The following is a 20338-nucleotide window of genomic DNA, read 5'->3' as shown; positions in this document are numbered from 1 at the left end:
TGAGCAGACAGGAAATTCTTAGACTTACACATACACACACACTTGTATGTATGTAACAATTTTTAAAAGGGTATTTGTTACTAAAGTTGTGATCTTTTTTTTTTTTTTTTTTTTGTGCTGTTTTCCCAGCAGGACAGGACCTTCTAATATATATAAACACACACACACAGTGTATGCATGTATGTATATATCAATCTTTAAAAGGGTATTTGTTACTAAAGTTGTGATCCTTTTTTTTTTTTTTTTTTTTTTGGTGGGGTTTTAGTTTTCCACCAGGAGATTGTTAAATATTACTGTAATATATATCAATCTTTAAAAGGTTCTATTTGTTGCTGCTTTTATCCTGTATCTTGCTATTTTGCCGTCTACTTTTTTTTTTTTTTTTTTAATCTTGTGTTGGATACTTTTTTTTTTTGAGCTGAGTTTCTATCAGAATTAGAGTCTCTACCTCACAAAGATAGGGGTAAGATCTGCGGACATCCTACCCTCCCAGACCCACTTATGGGGCACTGGCTATGTTGTTGTTGTTAATCTTGACAAGGTTATTTGTTAATAAAGTTGTGATCCCTTTTTTTTTTTTTTTTGTGGGGTTTTAGTTTCCAGCAGTGTATATACATCAATCTGTAAATGAGTATTTGTTAATCATTACTTACTAAATTTGTAATTTTATTTTATTTTATTTTGTGGGGTTTTAGTTTCTCAACAGGAGATTCTTTCATTGTACGAGAGGTTTTGCCAATTGGATAGAAATGGGTGTGGATTTATCTCTGGAGAAGAGTTTCTTTCAGTGCCTGAATTTGCTGTCAATCCTCTTTCTCAGGTTTTAATTGTTTAATGTGCTAGTTTCATGCTAAAAAAATTTGCTTTTGTATAATTTCCTATATAGTTGTGCAACTCCTCATCCGATCTTCCCTATATGATTATGTAAATACTGCTTTCAGGATTTTGTAAGTATAGTTTTGTGAATTAAAGCATGCAAATGCAGCCAAAATGCAGTAAAAATCATGGATTAGTTATTTTCACTTTTACTTTGAAATTGTTGCCCCTAGTGTCGGAGGCAGGATTTTCACAAAAAGAATTCAAAATATAAAGAAGTAAAGGGCAGTCATTGATGAATTCTGGTTTTGGTCCTTCGTAATATTTGGCTAAGCATGTTTAACCTCCAATAGCTAAAGTATGTGTCTTTGATCCCTTTATATAGGAAATATGTGATATTTTGACTATTTTTGGAACTGTATCCCCTCAATATGGAGTAACAATACAAATTTAACAGAATACGTCGATAATTGAATGGCTTAGCACTTAATAGTTTGTTAAATTTGTGAAGATTCATAGTTTGAGTGGTCAAAAGTGCACATCAATTAATTGAAGGCTAAATGTGCTTCAACTAGAAATCACAAGGAGCAAAATTAGAATTTATGGATAATATTTGAGGGACTAAAAGTGCTAATATCCCAAGAAGTAAATTAATGAAGAAGCCGAGGGGATTCAACATATAAAGTAGGCACTAAAAGTGGTGTCAATTGGCTTCAGTTGGACAAATGTGACTCCTCCACTGGTTGTCCCCTCAAGGACATTATAATGAGGGAATAGTTTCTATGGTATTATTGTACTATTTGGTGCTTGTGGGGGGGTGCTTTTTGTGTCTGAAAGAAACATACCCCTCTGATAAACTGAACAAAGTTTCAATCTTTCAGATTAGAAAAAGTTGGGAATGCAAATTCGTGAGACTATTTGTTATAAGTTCAAAGTGTTTGAAGTAAGTAGAATCGGAAGATGATCCAATCTGTGAACGATAACAACAGGAGACCTGGTTGAAGATCAGCCAAGACCAAAATTAGAGATGTAAGGGAGAATGAGAAGATAATTCTAAGAAAAACATAGGTTTCTTGCTGAAGAGCTAGAGGTATGTCGGAACGGAGAAGGTTTTGGAGTGGAAAATGAAATAGAGATTAAGGGTGTGTTCGGTATGAATGAGAATGTTTTCCAGGAAAATAACTGGATTTCATACTTAGAGCCTGTTTGGATGGGCTTAAAAAAAGCAGTTTATAAGCTGAAAACAATTTATAAGCCAAAAAAAAAAAAAAATTGGGGTAGCCCAACTTATTTTTTTTTGGCATATAAGCTGCTTTTTTTAAGCTAAGCCAAACGGGCCCAATTATTTTTTTGCGCTTATTTTAAGCACAAAATGGCTTATAAGCTAGCCAACCAAATACTCAAAAAAGCTGAAAACAGCTTATAAGTTGTTTTTAGCAACTTATAAGCTAGGCCAAACAGGCTCTTATTTTCTTGTGTCCGATACGTAAGCAAAGAAATTTTATCCTAAAAGCATTTATATATAATCTAGACGAAAATACTATGGGAGGTGGGGGTAGGGATGTGGGGTGGTGGGGATGGGGTTATGGGGGTGGGGTGAAGATGAGGTGTGTTGGAGGGTGGGGAGGACACAATCAATGTGGAATGCCACTTGTGGAACTTGTTTTCCCTACTTTCATTAGGGAAGTCATTTTGAACTTGTTTTCCAAAACATTTAGCCAACCAAACATGGGAAAATTGAAAAATATTTTCTGGAAAATGTTTTCCTCCATACAAAACACACCCTAAAGGTGCATTGATTCATCAATAGAAAGGTTATGCTAGTAGGCTAACAGTTCGCTGATCTCTCTCCTCCTTTTCTGTTCTCATCGAGCATTGATAAAAATACTACTGTATTTCTTTAGAACGTTGAGAAATGAAGTTAGAAGTTCGCGGCTCACTTTCTCTCTTTCTCTTCTCTTAACTGCCGGTTTGGCGCAAATGTAAATAACTTTTCGATTCTGTGTGCCTCTTTTAGTATATCACTTCTTTGAGTTTTTGGTCAAACGCAGTTTGGCAAATTCTGCCACAACAAAACTTGGTTTATTAAGGGGTAATTTATTCATCTTTTCGTCTTAATGTAGAGGTTACTAAGGATGGCAGATGGGTTAAATTTCAAAGAATTTGTGGCATTCTTATCAGCATTTAGTGCTCGTGCCAGCTTGCAACAAAAGGTTGAATGTAAGGGCATTATTCTTTTTCCGCTTTGATTGTCTCTTTGAAATGCGTAAATCCGATCTCCTTTTCGCTCAACTTTACTTGCTTCTGTTTAATTGTCGCTCATATGCTATCATTCTTTCTTATTTTCCAGTTATATTTAGGGTTTATGATTCCGATGGGAATGGAAAGGTGTCATTCAATGATATGCTGGAGGTCTTGCAGGATTTAACTGGATCATTTATATCTGAGGTTCAAAGAGAGGTAGTATTTGTGTTTTATTTTTCCGATTTTTCTTGTTTCTTATGATCTTTTTCTGATGAGAACTGAAAAGTGTGGGGAAATAGGTGCAGTTTCTTCATATCTTACTTTTAATTGCTTCCGTTTTGGAAAAGATACTCAGATAAATGACATCAAGGCATTAAGTCTCTGCATTCTCTTTATTACCTCGTAACTTTTTTATGTAAGGAGCTTACATCTAGCCAATAGTTGCACTATGGTAAAATGGAGATCTATAGGACTTGATACTGGCAGAGATACTGGAAAGGGCTATGGGGTTATTGTTCTTTTTGAATAACCGTAGTGTCAGGGCTAGCTTGCACGCATCTCGGATAATTCCATGGGATATTTACTACCTCTCACCAGAACTGGTATCGGGTAACTCTATCCATCAAGGTTTGGATAGATGGGTAGAAACCACCTTGTATTTTTTGCTTCCTCTAGTAATTGAACCTGAGACCTCATGGTAATCACTTCATTGACCACTAGGCCACATAAGGTTAATGATTCCAAGAATTGCAGACAGAAGGTTTTTAGTTGGTCTGTCTGTAAATCAATGAAGTTGTCTATAAATCCCACCATAGAAGTACAGGAGTAATCTCCTGTGTTGCATGTAATAATGCAGTGAAGTAGTGACTGAAGCTTTGCCGAAAGCAGTCAAATTAACTCATATATTCTGCACTATATCATCATTAGAAGATATTAAACAACTAGCCCATAAACTTGTAGACAAGGATTTTTTTTTTTTTGGTTGGTTGGGTTTATTGCATTTAACAGATATTTTACTTGGATTTTGTTAACTATCCTTTTGAAAAGGAGGCATAGGGAATCCCCTTGAAAACATTTACAAGTTAAAATCATTCTTTCACTTTTTAGAGTTTCCTTTTCTTTTGATGTTTGCCATAAGTTAAAGACAAGCTCGGTAAAAAAAGGCGTCACCTAACGGTTAATGATCCTAGAATGAACCATGAAGACTTGGGTTCAAATCCTAGCAAACACAAAATAGTTAGGTGATTTCTTCTAATCTATCTAAGCCTTGTTAGATAGAGTTATCTGATACATATGTTTGGTGCCATGGATTAGTCGAGGTGCGTGCAAGCTACTTGGTACAACACTTTCATAAAAAAAAAAAAAAAAAAAAAAAATCAAATTGTAGTTTGTCAACATCTTATGAGTGTTTGAGAAAGAATTAACTGCAATTCTCAGTTTTATGCAGCAATTCCATTTTTCTGTCTGTCTATGCAGCAAGTTTTGACGCGTGTTCTTGAGGAAGCAGGATACAGCAAGGGTTCTTCACTAGTCCAATCTGACTTCCTGAAGGTAAATATTGGCTGTTTGACACTCAGATTATCTGTTTCTTCTCGCAAGATTCTGATTTATCTTTGACACCTTTTTTGATGGTGCTCTAGACACGCCATGATAAAGTTTCACCTTACCTCTAGTCACCTTTGAGGATATAATATGGTAAATGTCAGATTAAACAAAAGATTTAACTTTTCCCCTTTTGTTTTACTGTTATGGCAGCGATGCTTGATATAGTTTAACCATGGAGAGACCCTTGCATTTTCTTATTCTTTCCATATTGGACATAAACATCAAATATATTTGCAAGCATAGATTGTTATGAAAGAGAAGTACAAGGTACCTGGTACCTGATGAAAAGCAAAACCATAAACTACTAAGGCTCCTTGTTGTGGGTTGAGTTTGAAATGTTATGAATAAGATTAAAGCATTTCCAGGGGCGGACCTATGTGCTTTTTCGTGGTGCTCCAGCGCCCGTTAAATCCAACGTAGACTAGGTATAGTTATATAAGAAATATATGAAATTTGGGTATAAATGTTAAAAAAGCACCCTGGAAACGAATAAGACAGTTGGGTGCTTTGATTTCCAAGTGGAACTTAAAGGCTTGGGTGGAAGGGGACCTGTGTTCGAACCTGTTGGTCAACATTTCATTTTTGGTAATAACAATATTAAATGTAGTTATCTTTTAGTTGCACCCACGACCCTTAAATTCTGGGTCCGCCACTGAGCATTTCCATATCTACTGCCAAGCAGCTTTTGATGGGGTTGCAAATACGTCTTTTAATTTTGGTAGAGGAACACTATCATGTTACCTTTATCAAAAAATAAAATAAAATTGGAACTACCATCGCTAAATATAAACCTGAGAGCTGCTGAAATTCATGCAAACTGAGATCTCCCGTGATGTTTGGTTTTTATGTACAGAAAACTACACAGACACACACCCTTTTCTCACACTAAAATTATCTAGACATCTACAGAGCTTTTCTCTTATGTATTTTGGCTTTAGGAGCAATAATTGTTGGTATTCTCGGAGTACTTCTTGATCAAACAGCTATATCTCCCAATCACCTACAAAAGAAGGCTCATTGCAAATTCACAGGTTATTTCACAAACAGTTCAACATCCAAAATTGTTCATTCAGTTGGTTCAGGAGTTAAAAGACTTTTACATGACTAAAACTACGGCTTAAAATTTTGTCTTTCTAGTAAATGGTCACGACATGCCATAATTTCTCTATTCCATCCGTTGGCCATTGGTGCCATAGCGAAAATTGAGAGCAAGGTTCTCGATCAGAGGATTGGGGGTTGATTTTTTCTTTTCCTACTTGTTTCTTAGGGGGAGAAGTGGGTAGCGTGAGGATAGGCACTAGTTCACTATAGAAGGGCATGTAGGCAAGTTGAGATGAAAATTCTAATTAATTCTGCTTGCTGTCAAAACAAACTTGTATGGGGTCCAAAAGAGTAAATTTTTTGTTTTAAAAGCTTTCAAGATTTGGTGTTTCTGTTGATTAAGGGGAACAGACATTGGTTCAGTATAGAGCAAGAAGGTTCATAAAGGTCCGCTAGGACTTATAGTACAATTATAGAGGTGTTAAAGGCAGCCACGTTAATTTGTATGAGCTTTTGATGAGTAATCGATGTCACAACAATTTGTAGGTGTTCAAATATGCTAACTTTTAAATTTGGTCCGCAGTCTCACAGTTTTTCATGTTCATCTTTTAACTCCTGTGCGTGCTGCTTATATCAGAAAATGAGCAATACACTGTTATGTTACATTTTTAACTCCAGCGTGTCACTTGCATCATTACATGATCGTTACTCATCGGCTAAGTTGCTCATACTCTCCGAATTTGCTGCTGCACTCGTGTCGGATCCTCCAAGAATCACTTCTTTTGGAGGACCCGAGATGCACCCGTTGACTCTTTTGAAGAATTTGAGCAACGTAGCTCATCAGAATCAACGTTATAATGTGACTTTTGATCTGTATCATCCGTTCAGATTATCTGTGTGTGTGAAAAGTAAATTAGAAATTACTTTCAAATTGGAAATTTCGACGTTCTAATTTCTAATATTCTTCTGTTTGGTTGAATGATATTGACAAAGTTACGATATTGCAGATTCTTGGCAGCTCTGATCTGAAGATGGAAGTTGAAATTCCAGTAGATTGAAAAAGACTTACTAAGTCATGTCCAATATCATAAATAGTTGACAATAGCATGTAATTGCACCATCCTAAGAGTGAGAAACTCCTTTTCAACTACTTGATTTTATATATCACCTATTATGATGAGCATGTGCTATTGAACTATCTATAACTTTGGTTCCTTGATTCTCAGGTTATTATTCACATCATAATAGTTTAACTTCAGCTCATGTTGCTAGGGACTTGTTCCACCAATACCTCTTTGTTTAAAAAAAATTCGTTAAAATTACATGGGGAATTAGGGAAGAGGATGAGAGAAGGGAACAGTGAGAGCTTCCATCCAATGTCGTAAAGTGAAGTGCATATTTTATCTTTCTGCAACCCTCCTTCAACTTGATGTCCCCCATAAATCCACAAGTATCAACTTGATTACCCCTAAGATAAGAGGAGGATATATATATATATATATATATATTCTGAATCAGAATAAATATGTTTTCGAACCTTATCTTTAAAATTCAAAGCAGATATTCTGTGCGAATCTCAGCAATTACCTGTTCTGATTCTATATATTGATCGTTTTGAACTAAAACCAAACTTTTGGGTGGAATATTCACATTATGTAGAATATCTTCACTCTCAATAGTTGCATACAAATCTATAGAACATAAAAAGGGCATGCCCATGATGTGTAGTCGTGTATTGGATGAACCAAATCCTCTTTAAATTTTATTTTTTCATTGGAAGGGGCTCGCACATTTTTAGTAGTACCCTCGTGACTACTCCTCTGGTATGGAAAGTTCTAATGTTAATTGAGTACCCGATTCTCCAATCGATTGAGCTGTAATAATACCTATAGCTTCCTCCAATTCTCGTCTACTAAACGATTCCATTTATCACTTACGTCATTTTTCAAGTTTAGAAATCTAAAATTTAGAATCTAAGCATGAAGTCATCATTCTGTAATCTGATATGCTTCGATTGAACCTTAGACCACACGTCTTGGTGATGCTATTAGCGATACTTGAATACACAATCTTAGTTCGCATATTAGACCTCAAATATCTGAAGAGTATAACTTTTATATACTGATGATGTAAAAGCTTTTCACAATCAGGTCACTTATTAAGCAGTTAGAGGTAAAATTTCACAATAAACATTAATTAGTAATCTAATAAAAATGAGAAAGTCTATAATGTGAATGGATTTTAAAGATAAAAATTGGGAAAAAAAAGGGTCCATGTCTATAGTTTTAGAGCCTCTATTTGGATTGGCTTATTTTAGGTGCTTTTAAGCACTTTTGTAGTGTTTGGATTAAGTACTTATTTTTCAGTCAAAACAACAAAAATAAGCCAAAAAACATAAGCTATAATTCATAATAAAAAAATTGCGCAGATTGCCCTTCTTTTGGGGTGGTTTTAAATATTGTCCCTCATATTTGTGGTCTTTAAGTTTTACCCTTGGCTTGAAAAATGGCCTTATACCTGAGGTTCTGGGTTCGAACCCCCGCTCAGGCATAAATTAAAAATAAAATAAAATCGCAAGACAAGGCTTAGGTCGCGTGTATGCCAGACCCGGCATACTAATGCCTTATGGGCAAACTTTTAGTTAAGCCTTAACTAGTCTGCCCATAAGGCAGAATTCTTCCTTAACTAAAAGTCTGCCTCATAAGGCATAAGTTTTCCTTGAGACATAGACTTTGCTTTATAAGGCAAACTTTTAGTTATGCCTAAAGTTCCGCCTTATGGGACATACTTTTAGTTATGCCTTATGGGGCATACTTTTAGTTAAGGCATAACTAAAAGTATGCCCCTAACTTTTCCTTAAGGCGTAATAGTTATGCCGGGTCCGGTATACATGCGACCTAAGTCTTGCTTCGCGATTTTTTTTTTTAAAATTTATGCCTGAGTGGAAATTCGAACCCAGGACCTCATGATTTCTACGCGAAGCTCAGGATTGCAACGCGAAGGGCAAAAATGAAAGACCAACATTTTGAGGGGCAAAAACTAAAGACCATCCCAAAGGAAGGGCAATCCTGCGAATTGCCCATTCCTAATTGACTTATGACTTTTGGCTTATAAGTCAAAAGTCATAAGCGCATCCAAAATGAGCTCTTATTGTTTTGGCCCATGTTTGAATACAGACCAAAAAAATCTTGGGTAAACATCACAAATTGCCCCCAAAAATATAAAATATTTACCTGCCCATGCCCCCTACCAAACCCCCACCGGCTGAAAGTATTTACCCAGCATACCCCTCGGCCAAACCCTTTCCTCTTCATGATACCATCACAATATATTTATATATTACAATGATATCATGGAGAACTAAGAGAAGGACTGAAACAATCCTCCATGATACCATCTCAGTATATTTATATATCATGATGGTATCATGGTCCTGAGGAGTGCCTCATTAAAGCACTGAAGCAGTCTTTCATGATATCATCACGGTATATGTATATAAGGCGATGGTATCATAGAGGAGTGTTTCATTGAAGGACTGAAGCAGTTCTTCATTATACCATTACGGTATACGAACATGATCATCCATAATACCGTCTCAGTATATTTATATACCATGATGGTATTATGGACTAAGAGAAGGACTGAAGCATCTTCCATGATACCATCTCAGTATATTTATATACCATTTTGGTATCATAACTGGGATTACTGGGGGCATCTCGGGTAAATATTTTTAATTTTTTCTGGGGGTTCAAAAATAATGACGTATGGACGAGTAATATTTTTTGCTTGAGGGGACATCCGTGATATCTTTCCCCAAAAATCTTCTCATCATATATTAATTCTTATATCATTTTATGCTTCCATCAGTCTAAAGATGCTGCTGTGCAAGTAGTTGAACGGAAAGAACGAGCTTTGTACTTTATATTATTCAATTATATTACTATATGAGGAAAAAAAATTATATTACTATATATAAAAGTAGTCAATTAAAAAAGCACTGGTGTGGATTATACCCTCTTAATTATCCTATATTATAATATATAGGATAATTAAGAGGCTATACTCCACACTAGTATTTTTCTTTTGAGGAAATACGAATACTTTTATATACATGCTAAAACAGTATAAATATTACATAACGTCAGTATTGCTCTGAGGAGCAAACTGATTTGCCAAAGTACTGGAAACATTACCATACACTCCTAGAGCTATTGTCCCGTAGGACATTTAGGTTACCATAAGCAGCTCGGATATTATAGGTATTGACATTCATTTTCTTTAACTGTTGGGTATATATAATTAAGCATGCGTATATAGATATGGTATAGTCTAACAATTGTCATGATTAAAAGTTTAAGTGGGAGATGGTTGAGATATATACTATTAATAATGTGTTTGGATATAGTATTTATTATAGAATAATTGTATTCAATTCTTAATAATGATTTAGATAGATCATGTATTCGTATGTGTGTAATATGTTATAGAATAATTGTTTATTCAATTTTTAATAATGATTTAGATAGATCATGTATTCGTATGTGTGTCCATTACTTATATAGTACGTAGATGATTTAGTGTATAGAGTTTAATTTAGCTTATACACAGAAGATAAAATCATCGACTCTTATAAGTATAAAGTTTGTATCCACGATCTAAGATGAAAATTCAACAAAGTCATCGGTATGATTGTAGCACAAGATTAAATATCATTTATCTTCATTATGGAAATGGTATAGTTCCGACTTCTTGTTCTAGTACATTTTGTATGTATTGATCGGACCAAGTAGAGATAAGTGTTTTTGCAGTGAATATATAAAACAACTTCTTCATTAAATGTACTTATACTTTTAATCTTGATATAATTATTATGATCAATGTGATTTGTTCATTATTTTGACCAAAATGATTGTTCATGTTTGGGGCCAGTGGTTGGGGGATATATATTCTGGGCCCAAATTTGTTGAAATAATTGTTCATTGAAAGTCTCATTCCTTTGCTGACTAATTGAGCTAGATAGTGTTGGTTTTATAATAGGATCACAGTTTTCTGTCCATTTATCACTAGGTTAAAGGACACTGCATGACCTATCAGACCCATTTTCATCCATGAGAGGGGTTGGTGATTCTGTGGTAGTGGTGGAGAAGTGAAGATGAGTGGTTGATGGGGGTAGTTAAGGTGGAAATGGGGGTAATTAAGTTCTCCATTGCTTGGACCCTTTGGTGTCTTAGGAGTTGGATTAACCTTTATATCCTTCGAAGAGTTAGTGGAATTCTAGGCATTTTGGGAGTGAACATTTTTATAAGAAATAGAAGGACTGGAAAGATCAGTAGATGAACCAGTAGGTATAGAGCTAATGACGGTATTGTGAATTTGCATGGAACTGGAGTGGAATAGCGTATCCCATTTATTGATATCACTATCAGATTTTGTATTAGACACGTGGTCAGATAGTGTTGACACATGTTGTGAAGGATTAGTATTTGAAAGCGTATTGTTCAAATTAATTAAGTAAGTGATCACATTTGGACGATCCACAGAGGTATCATGTTTACAATATAATATTACTGTTAGGGGTGTAACAGTCATCCTTATTGGTACATGAAATATTATTACCAGTGATTAAACCAAGGGAAATATTACTATTGGTCTGTTGGGAAGTTGACACGTTGGTGGTTAACGTGTTGGAAGGAGTGCGAAGATCATTCATGCAGATTTTAAGATCTTTTTGATTAATTTTATAATTTTTATTATGATTATTCGAATTTTCAAAACCATTGGCTTATTTTGAAGGGCTTGAAAGTGATTTTGGGTGGGAATTACTGAGGTAGCTCACTACAAGAAAAACTATATTTGGTAACAAATTTTTTTTTGTTGTCATAGATTGATTATTGTTGTAAAAAGTAATTTTGGCAACAAAAAAAATATTTTGTTGCATGAACTTTTCCCAATGGCTGTTGCAACAACGTGCAACAATTTTTTTTTGTTACCAAAAGTACATTTTGCAACAATAATTAATATTATGGCAACAAAATTAATTTTTTTAGCAACAAAAAAATTATTTGCCAACAATAAAACTAAGTTTGTTGCCAAATATAAAAAAATTTGTTGCGATTTCTATAGTTTCTTGTAGTGGCTATTTTTTATTTTCAACCTTCTCAGCATCTAAGATTTTCAGAAAAAAAAAACAAATGCAAATGAAGGACTCTTATATTTAAGTTTTTGGATATTGAGATACTTACATGAATCGGCATTGATACCAAAGCATGGTTGAACTTTACTCGTTGTGGGACTGGATTCAGAAGTGGATTTTTTCTTTTTCGGGAAAAGCAACCGTTTGCCAATTGCCTTCTGACTTGTCCCTTTCTGGGCTATTTTTGGGCATGGTGGACAAGTGTTTGGGGGGTGGTTTTTAGTGGGATATGGACATAGCAATTGGTTGAATACCTTAATAGTTCACACGTTTTACATAGGAACTTGTCCCCTTCATAAATGATGTTTTGTTTGTAAGATCCAATTAATACATAAGGTAAAATCGGACTTCTAAAGGAATTTTTACGCAAAGCCTAGCATATCTTCCTCTTAGGGTTGAGGATGTGCAAGCATCAATCTTTAATAAATTTCCTACTTTATTCCGATCTTTGCTAGGATAGAAGCATCGTAGAACTCCGTTGGCAGTTGAGGCAGCTGGATCCATACAGCCGTAAAAGGTGCATGCCACGAAATTTGGTTTCTATTTTTGGACTGATAGAAAATGTCCAAAAATGAACCAGGGCCTTGATCATATTTTCTTCTTTTTCAAGTTTTACTTCCCGTTAGGCCGAAGTGTTTGGGCTTTCCTTCTCCGCGCCTACTCAGGCTTCGCTGACCTATCGCGTGGTAAAAAGAAGAAAGTACGAAAGAATAGTAAACGGAGCACACCGCAGAAAGATTCTAAATATGAGAAGTTATCTGCTCCCAGATTGATAAGGGAAAATTTTTCCAATGGTTTCTATAGATCTTGGATGTTCCTTTTTAAGAAGTGGTGTAAGATCCTTTTCCCTTGGAGTTTAACAATCACTGAGTAACGCCAAGGTGGTAGATTCTGTAGCAATCTTCACTTGAAAGTGAAATTTTATATAACAAATATTCTAAATTGTTTTCTTCTTCAGACAGTACAACTTCCATCAGAGAGTCCGTGAAGAAGTTAGAGCTGAGGGATGCGTTCACCCCATACTCATTTTCAAGTAAGTTTTCTTTGAAGTTCGATTTTTCGTGTTGGGAATTGGCACAGTGGTGATAGGTGGATCCGGTAGCTTGGGTGGTTTTCGGATTGGTAGGATTGGATCTGTCATTAAGAACCTTGAAAGGAGTGAGCTTTCTAGGGGATTGAGATTTTTAGAGAGAAAAAACTAAGTTCGTAGACAGCAATTTCATAATCCACACTAGTTTTAGATGAATAATAAATGAGATAAGTTTTAAATTGGGTAAAATAGTTTTGTTTCACATGAAATGCAAGTTCCCCATGATGAACATGATTGACATTGATATCATATGCATGCTTAAATGACTATTTGTTTGGTCAATCATGTTCATCAATCTCTTGAAGAAACTTGCATTTAATGTGAAACAAAACTCTTTTAACTCAATTTAAAATTTATCTAACACTGATGTGGACTCATCTAGGGAGTCCACAGGCCACCGGCGACAGGTAGGTGACCCCCTTTCTCTCTCTCTCTCCCTCTCCCTATATCTCTCTCTTCTACTTTTGCTTTCCTTTTCTTCTTTCTTTCTCCCGTACCCTCAAAGCCCTAACAGGAGATGTTACAGTTCACTTTTATGCGAACATAAAGGCTACTATCACAATTTGACTCTTTGTTGGTTTAACAGAGTCACCGCCTAATTAATTATGAGAATTAGAAAAATCGCTTGTTTAATGTTGTTTTCTAAAAACCTTTTAAAAAGTACCAGAGTTCGGATAAGGGTTTAGGTGATTCTCCGAGGAAGGTGTTAGGCACCTCGGAAGGAATCCGCACATGTAGTTGACCTACGGGTTTTAAAACTGTGGCTAAAAAGTATATTTGCTTAAAAATGTGTTTAAAGGATATGTATAAGACAAGAATAAAATCTTTCCCTTGCATGTTTATTTATGATATTTTTTGAAAAGAGAAACTTGTAAAAATCGTTTTGAAATTTAGTAGTAAGGGAATTGAACTTGTCCAAAAGGATTAAATGACTTTATATTTACTTTTCTGAACCAAACACACTCAAAAATCAGTTTGTTCTAAAATGTATTGCCTATCCTTTTAAAAGAAATTTCCAAGCCCGTAAAATCTGTTTTGGGACACTTTTAAGAGAAAATCAGTTTTTGAAAGTTGAATTAGGTCTCATTTAAAGTGGGTCTTTCTACTATTCTAACGATCTTAGAATCGTTTGCCTTTCAATAATACAAATCATTCTTTTATATATATATATATATATATATATATATATATATATATAAAGGAAAAAGTATGTCATGCAAAGGGAAAAAGAAAAGGGCTGGTTAGAGGGCATCTGCGCTTAACAAATAATGTTCAAAAGAAACAACTTAAACTTATCACATAATACGACCCTGATATATGTCAAGTATACGACTAGTATATTATGTATACACTTCTGCAGAGCATACATAACATCTTGTATACTAGCTGCACAAAGTATATCTGGTTGTATATCATTTTGTCATTGAAAGAAAGAGGAAAGGAAGAGAACAATCAACCAACAAAGATTAATACAACACGAAATTCCTGAATATTCAAAGATATTTGTTGAGTATATGCTTGTATACTCAATGTATACTAAGTGTATAAACCTCTGTATAGTGGAAGGGATTCAAGGTACATTGGGTTGTATATTTCAACAACAGAAGGAGGGAAGCATCAAATCAGAAAACGTCTTATCATAATCCAACATATACAAGAGATATACTATAGGTATACACATATATACTCACTGGTATAATGTGCATATGAGATATACATACATCAATATATCTAGAAATACTTCAAGCAAGCCAAAAGAAAGGAGAAAAAAGGAAAGAAAGAAAAGCATGCTAATCACATCAAGCACAAAATTTTGGTGCAAAAAAAATGTTATCCCAACATACAAATCCTTAGAAGAAAGAAGAAGGAATAAGATATTTGAATGTTCATAATCATCAATGCACAGTAAAACTCAACATACACTGGATATTCAGGGGGTATATGAAAGGGTATACATTGGTATATTAGAGGTATACCATATGTACACAACTCCACATAGATATTTGGAGTATACTGACCCAATACTTTTGCCAACATAACAAGAGAGAAAATAAATCAAGAAGGAAGCTAGCACATAGATTAACTTAACAGGGTTGGAGTACTCTGGGAGATGTTGGTTTCATACCTCAAGGTTGAAAGAAAAGAACATGTTCTCATAGCCTTAGGACATCACTTGATGTCCTCCCAAAAGTGTATACCACCTCTTACAGCCAATCATAAGAAGATTTAAAGACAAATTGATCATGTTCTTCTCATTTTTAGACTCATGATCATATGTGTGTTTACATTGTTCATTCATCAGTCACAGAGAAGTCAAAGAAACAAAAGGTTTATGCCTGTCATTAAGAATCTTGAAAGGAGTGAGCTTTGCGGGGGATTGGGATTTTCAGAGAAAGAAAACTAAGTCCGCGGAAAGCAATTTCATAATTCACACCAGTGCTAGATGAATAATAAACGAGATAAGTTTTAGGTTGGGTAAAAGAGTTTCATTCTGGCCGAGCTTCAAAATCTGCTTATTTTGAAAAGTACTTTTTAAAACAGGACTTTTGACGAAAAACAGTTTGTGTTTGGTCAATTAATTTAAAAAACACTTTTGAACAGCAATTAGTGTTTGACCAAACTTTTAAAAACTACTTTTGAGTATATTTTTTAAAAAAGTGCTTTTGGGCATAAGTTATTTTTTTGTCTTTTGAAAAACAGCTTTTGTTATTCTGCAAAAGCACTTATTTTCTCACAAAAACTTAGTCAAACACCTCACTTTTTTAAAATAAGCACTTATTGAAAAAACATAAACACTTTTGAGGAAAAATAAGCTCGGCCAAACAGGCTAACAATTTTATCGTTTATCTCAAATATAACCCCGAACTATTAAAACACCTACATGCAATAATCTACACTAGTGTTAGATGAATAATAAATAGAGTTTTAAATTGAGTAAAAGAGTGTGTTTCACATTAAATACAAGTTTCCTCAAGAGGCTGATGAACACGATTGACCAAACAAAAAAAAGCCATTAAGCATGCATATAATACCAATATCCATCAACAAGACATTGAGATGTGCATGTTTCAAGAGACGTGTTAAATAAAGCGCCTTTCTTTTGTTTTGTATATAATAGCTGAATGACTACATTTAGATTCAATGTAGTCATTCAACCATTACATACCTAACTGTAGTCATTCAACCATTATATGCAAAAACAAAAGAAATGTGCTTTGTTTAACACGTTTCTTGAAACATGCACATCTCAATTTCTTGTTGATTGACACTGGTATTATATGCATGCTTAAATGGCTTTTTATTTGTTTGGTCAATAATGTTCATGATCAGCCTCTCGAGGAAACTTGCATTTAATGTGAAACAAACTTTTTTACTCAATTAAAAAATTATCTTATTTATTATCCATCTAACACTAGTGTGGATTATTGTATTTAGATCTTTTTAATAGTTCGGGGAGATAACGATAAAATTGGGGCATTTATGAATCAATAGGTTAACGAAGGGAATATATCACAAACGTCAGGGGAGATTTTGACCATTTTTCGTTTCTTCTTTTCCCAACTTACACTTCCTATAATAAATTGTGTGAATAATTTTCTATTTTCAACTCTTCTTTGCATTTTCTAAAAGTATAGGAATTAGTATATTAAAGAGGGAGTTCAAGGCAAATGGAAAGATTTTTAGTTGAAATTTTCTGGTTGAAATATTGAGATTGTCCAAAATAAATGAAATTTCCACATGAGGTGTGAAATATTTCAAGTCTAAAATTTCTTCAAGTTGTATGCCAAACTTTGAAGAAAACGTTTGTGCTTGTGATTCTCTCAATAAGTAAAACTCCATTATAGTTACTCACCTCTTTTTTATTTGCGTTATTTTTTTCTTTTTGTAATGATAAAATTAGAAACATGCATCCACCACCACAAATCACAATTTTACAAAAGATCTTACTTATTAAATCTGATTTGTGTCCCCCCCCCCCCCCCCCCCCCCAAAAAAAAAAAAAGGTGCAAAGTTGCTATTTGAAATGATAATTGATGTGGGCTGTCCAAAAATATTGATAACGGATAAGTAAAGGGAAAATAACCACCTATTACAATCCTTAACTAACCACCTAAACTCGTTTGAAGTGGTAATTAAGTCGAATGGCCCCATAGAGAGGCATGAGCTACAAGCCGGATCAACCTACAAATGATAGGCCAGAAAGACAAAATCATTCGACTAATCAATGATTTTTAGGCTTACCTAACACAGATGTGGAAATTCTTTTAATAGATTTTTTTTTTTAAAACTTATATTTAGGTCTTTCCAAGACCAATTCGACTAATTAGTTGACTGGTGAAATTTGAATACGAAATGTGTAAATAAAAAGGCTACAATACTTGTTTGTTTTGGCATATAGGTCATACAGAAGAAGATGAATGAAAACATCTCTAGAATATTTTTTTTCTTTTTTCTGACGGACCTTACGCATCGCGAATATCAATTAATTGTACCTATAGATACCAAAAAAGAAAGGGAAAAGGATATTGTGTAGTCATCAGAAATGACCCAAGTTTCACCTTAATGCCGGGAAATGGACTTTCGGCACAAACTGTTGACGCGAAATAGCTCAGCGGCCCAATCACTACAAGAGATTAGATGTTTTTGTGGCGATCAAAGTAGCTGCAAAAGATAACAAAGTCGCCACTAAAGGACGATGCATGTGCTGATGTTGCAAAAGGTTTTTTGTGACCAGGGGGTCGTCACATGAACTACACATTTATGGCGACTAAGCTAACCACAAAAAGGAAACAAATATGCGACCAAAAAATTCACAAACGAGAGAAATGAAGAAGGTGGTGGAGGAAATTGAACCTTCAAGAATATCCCAAAACATGTATAATATGAGTATAATTAGTAAGTATACGTTAATTATACTTTTATTATACACAAGTATACAACAATGATATATTTTTCTAAGCACATGCTGTAGGGACACATGTTCAATACAACAATGATACAATTTCTATACGTATGATACGTTATTTATACATATACAGTAGTGATACATATTCTATACAACAATGATACAATTTCTATACATATGCTGGAATTAGTTGAAAAAAGGCTACGAAATGAAATTATTTTAAAAAGGCTAAAAAATATATTTTAAGCTTCTTTGGTCATCCAGTTGTCACCCCCCCCCCCCCCCCCCCCCCCCCCGCTTCCCCTCCAAAAAAAACAAAGGTCCATATAGTGAAGAAGGGTCCTAAGGAAATAAAATGAAATATTTACAAATTTAGGACCCGTTTAGCAATGAGAATTTTTCACCTTTTTTTGGAAAAATTATTTCACTTTATTTGAGAATCAATGTTTGGCCATGAAAATTCCAAACCTTGTTTTCATGCTCAATACACTCAAACAACCAAATATTCTTTGCAAAAACTATAACCAAACATAACTTTGTCTTCAACTCCAACTTCAAAATTCCAAATAAAGTGAAAAATATTTGGTTGTCACGGCAAAACGCCTACTTAGTATCCCTACAATATTTGAGTAACTTCTTTTCATTTCGGAATATTGATTCTCAAAAACATAAAAGACAAGTACATGTCCACGCAGGCACGCACAGCTTCAAGGGCCAAGCAAACATCACCAAATCTCTGCATTGATCATTTCCTTAATTAGCTTTAGGTAAATGTTATTTTCACAGCTCCACTTTTTTATGAGTTAAATACAAAAATCATTAATCATTATCAAGGAAAAAATTAAATACAAGAGACAACTCTTTCTCAATTTGTAATTGTTGAAACATTTAGAAGTACTGAATAAAAGTGCAAATTTACAATTCAACAGAGTAATCAATTCGAGTATTACCTCCATCTACTTTATGAGGAAAATCATCGTCTAGTAACAAAGACACAAGTGATTGCAAACTAGCAACAACGAAAGAATGAGCGATAGCAGCTCGACCAATAAAAGCCTCCACTCCTTGTGTAACTCAATCAGCTCATTGACATCGGATGTTTACACCAGACTAATGGATGCATGTTGTGTGTTAGAATATATACAACTATCACTTAACCATGATTTATTAATATATATATATTCACTTCATTAAATCACTTAACCATAATAAATTGCATTAGCCTGATATAAACAACCGATGCGATTAATTATTTACCCTTGTTTGAATCCTATTACAATTAGCATGCTGGAACATTGAATAAGTAGTATGGTCGGCCATGAATAAGACAGATATAAATCATAATTTTATAGCCGTTAGAATTGGCCCATAATGACTTTTTAAAACTTTTATTTAAGGTAAGTCGACCTTCATCCGACCCATGTGTAATTATGTCTTTTTTTTATTAAGTGACAAGTGTTGATCATGTTGTTTGTGTTTTTAGTATATAATAATATTAAAAAAAATTGACCTTTTTTCTACTCTGTAAGCAAAAAACATTAAATTTAGGTGAGACATTGTAAGCAGCCTAAAGTATAAAAAGGAAAAAGCTAAGCTAACCAATTACAATGGAAAGTGTGAGGCATTATATTTCAAGATATTATAATTATGAGTTTAACTTATATATATATATCGATAGTGTACTGAATTTTTCATATTATATATTATCGTAGTAAGTCACTTGAAAATAAAAAAATTATAGATAAAGGTGACCTGATAGTAATTTTTTTTTATATTATCAAGTAGCAGCAAATTATAAATTTTATCAAAGATGTTCAAGGTTATATGTATAAAACGTAAGTTTTATAATATAATATTTTGTAGACATAGTATAATTTTCTGATGAAAAATGTTCCAAACTAATTACCCTTTGGTCTACGTACCTCCACCACTGAGGTAAGTTACTCAACTAAGAGTTGAAGTTCCATATATGCATCGGTGATACAAACAATATTTATACAATCAGTCTAATAGGTCACTTAAAATGTAATAGCAGGGGACTCTTTTAAGTCATGATTGAATCAATAAAACATATTTTAAAAATTGTATAGCCATCAAGGATTCTTTGAACTTTTCAGCCAAAATAGTAAGTGTAAAATAGGTATGAAATGAGGAATTATCTCTTGATTTTGCAAATGGACAGGTAAAATGGACGGAGGGAATATCAAATTACTTTAATATTAAAAAGTCATTGAATTGAAACTAAACACGTCTAATTAATCAAATGGTTTTTAATTCTAAACTTTAATTAACGGTGGGACTATGCTACTACAACAATGCCAAGCTGAAAAGACCTTTAAATGCGAAAGGTGCCCCTCTTAAAACAAAGAAAATAAGTAGTGATTATCTCTAATAAAGCCTGAAATAACGTTTTTTTAGCTTTCACATTGTTCATTTGGTT

General features: G+C 34.0%; 1 long non-coding RNA gene across 1 annotated transcript; it reads left to right on the top strand.

The window, feature by feature from the left end:
• Nucleotides 1–12002: 12002 nt before the first annotated feature.
• LOC132602929 (uncharacterized) lies at nucleotides 12003–16970 on the top strand. Its single transcript, XR_009567895.1, has 2 exons — nucleotides 12003–12783; nucleotides 12861–16970. It is a non-coding gene; the product is annotated as an uncharacterized LOC132602929 (long non-coding RNA).
• The last annotated feature ends 3368 nt before the right edge of the window (nucleotides 16971–20338 follow it).

This window comes from Lycium barbarum, chromosome 7 (genome assembly GCF_019175385.1).
Source record: "Lycium barbarum isolate Lr01 chromosome 7, ASM1917538v2, whole genome shotgun sequence".
In the NCBI taxonomy this organism is placed as follows: domain Eukaryota; kingdom Viridiplantae; phylum Streptophyta; class Magnoliopsida; order Solanales; family Solanaceae; genus Lycium; species Lycium barbarum.
Note: the sequence above shows the minus strand (reverse complement) of the source record. Positions and strands in the feature narration are given on the sequence as shown.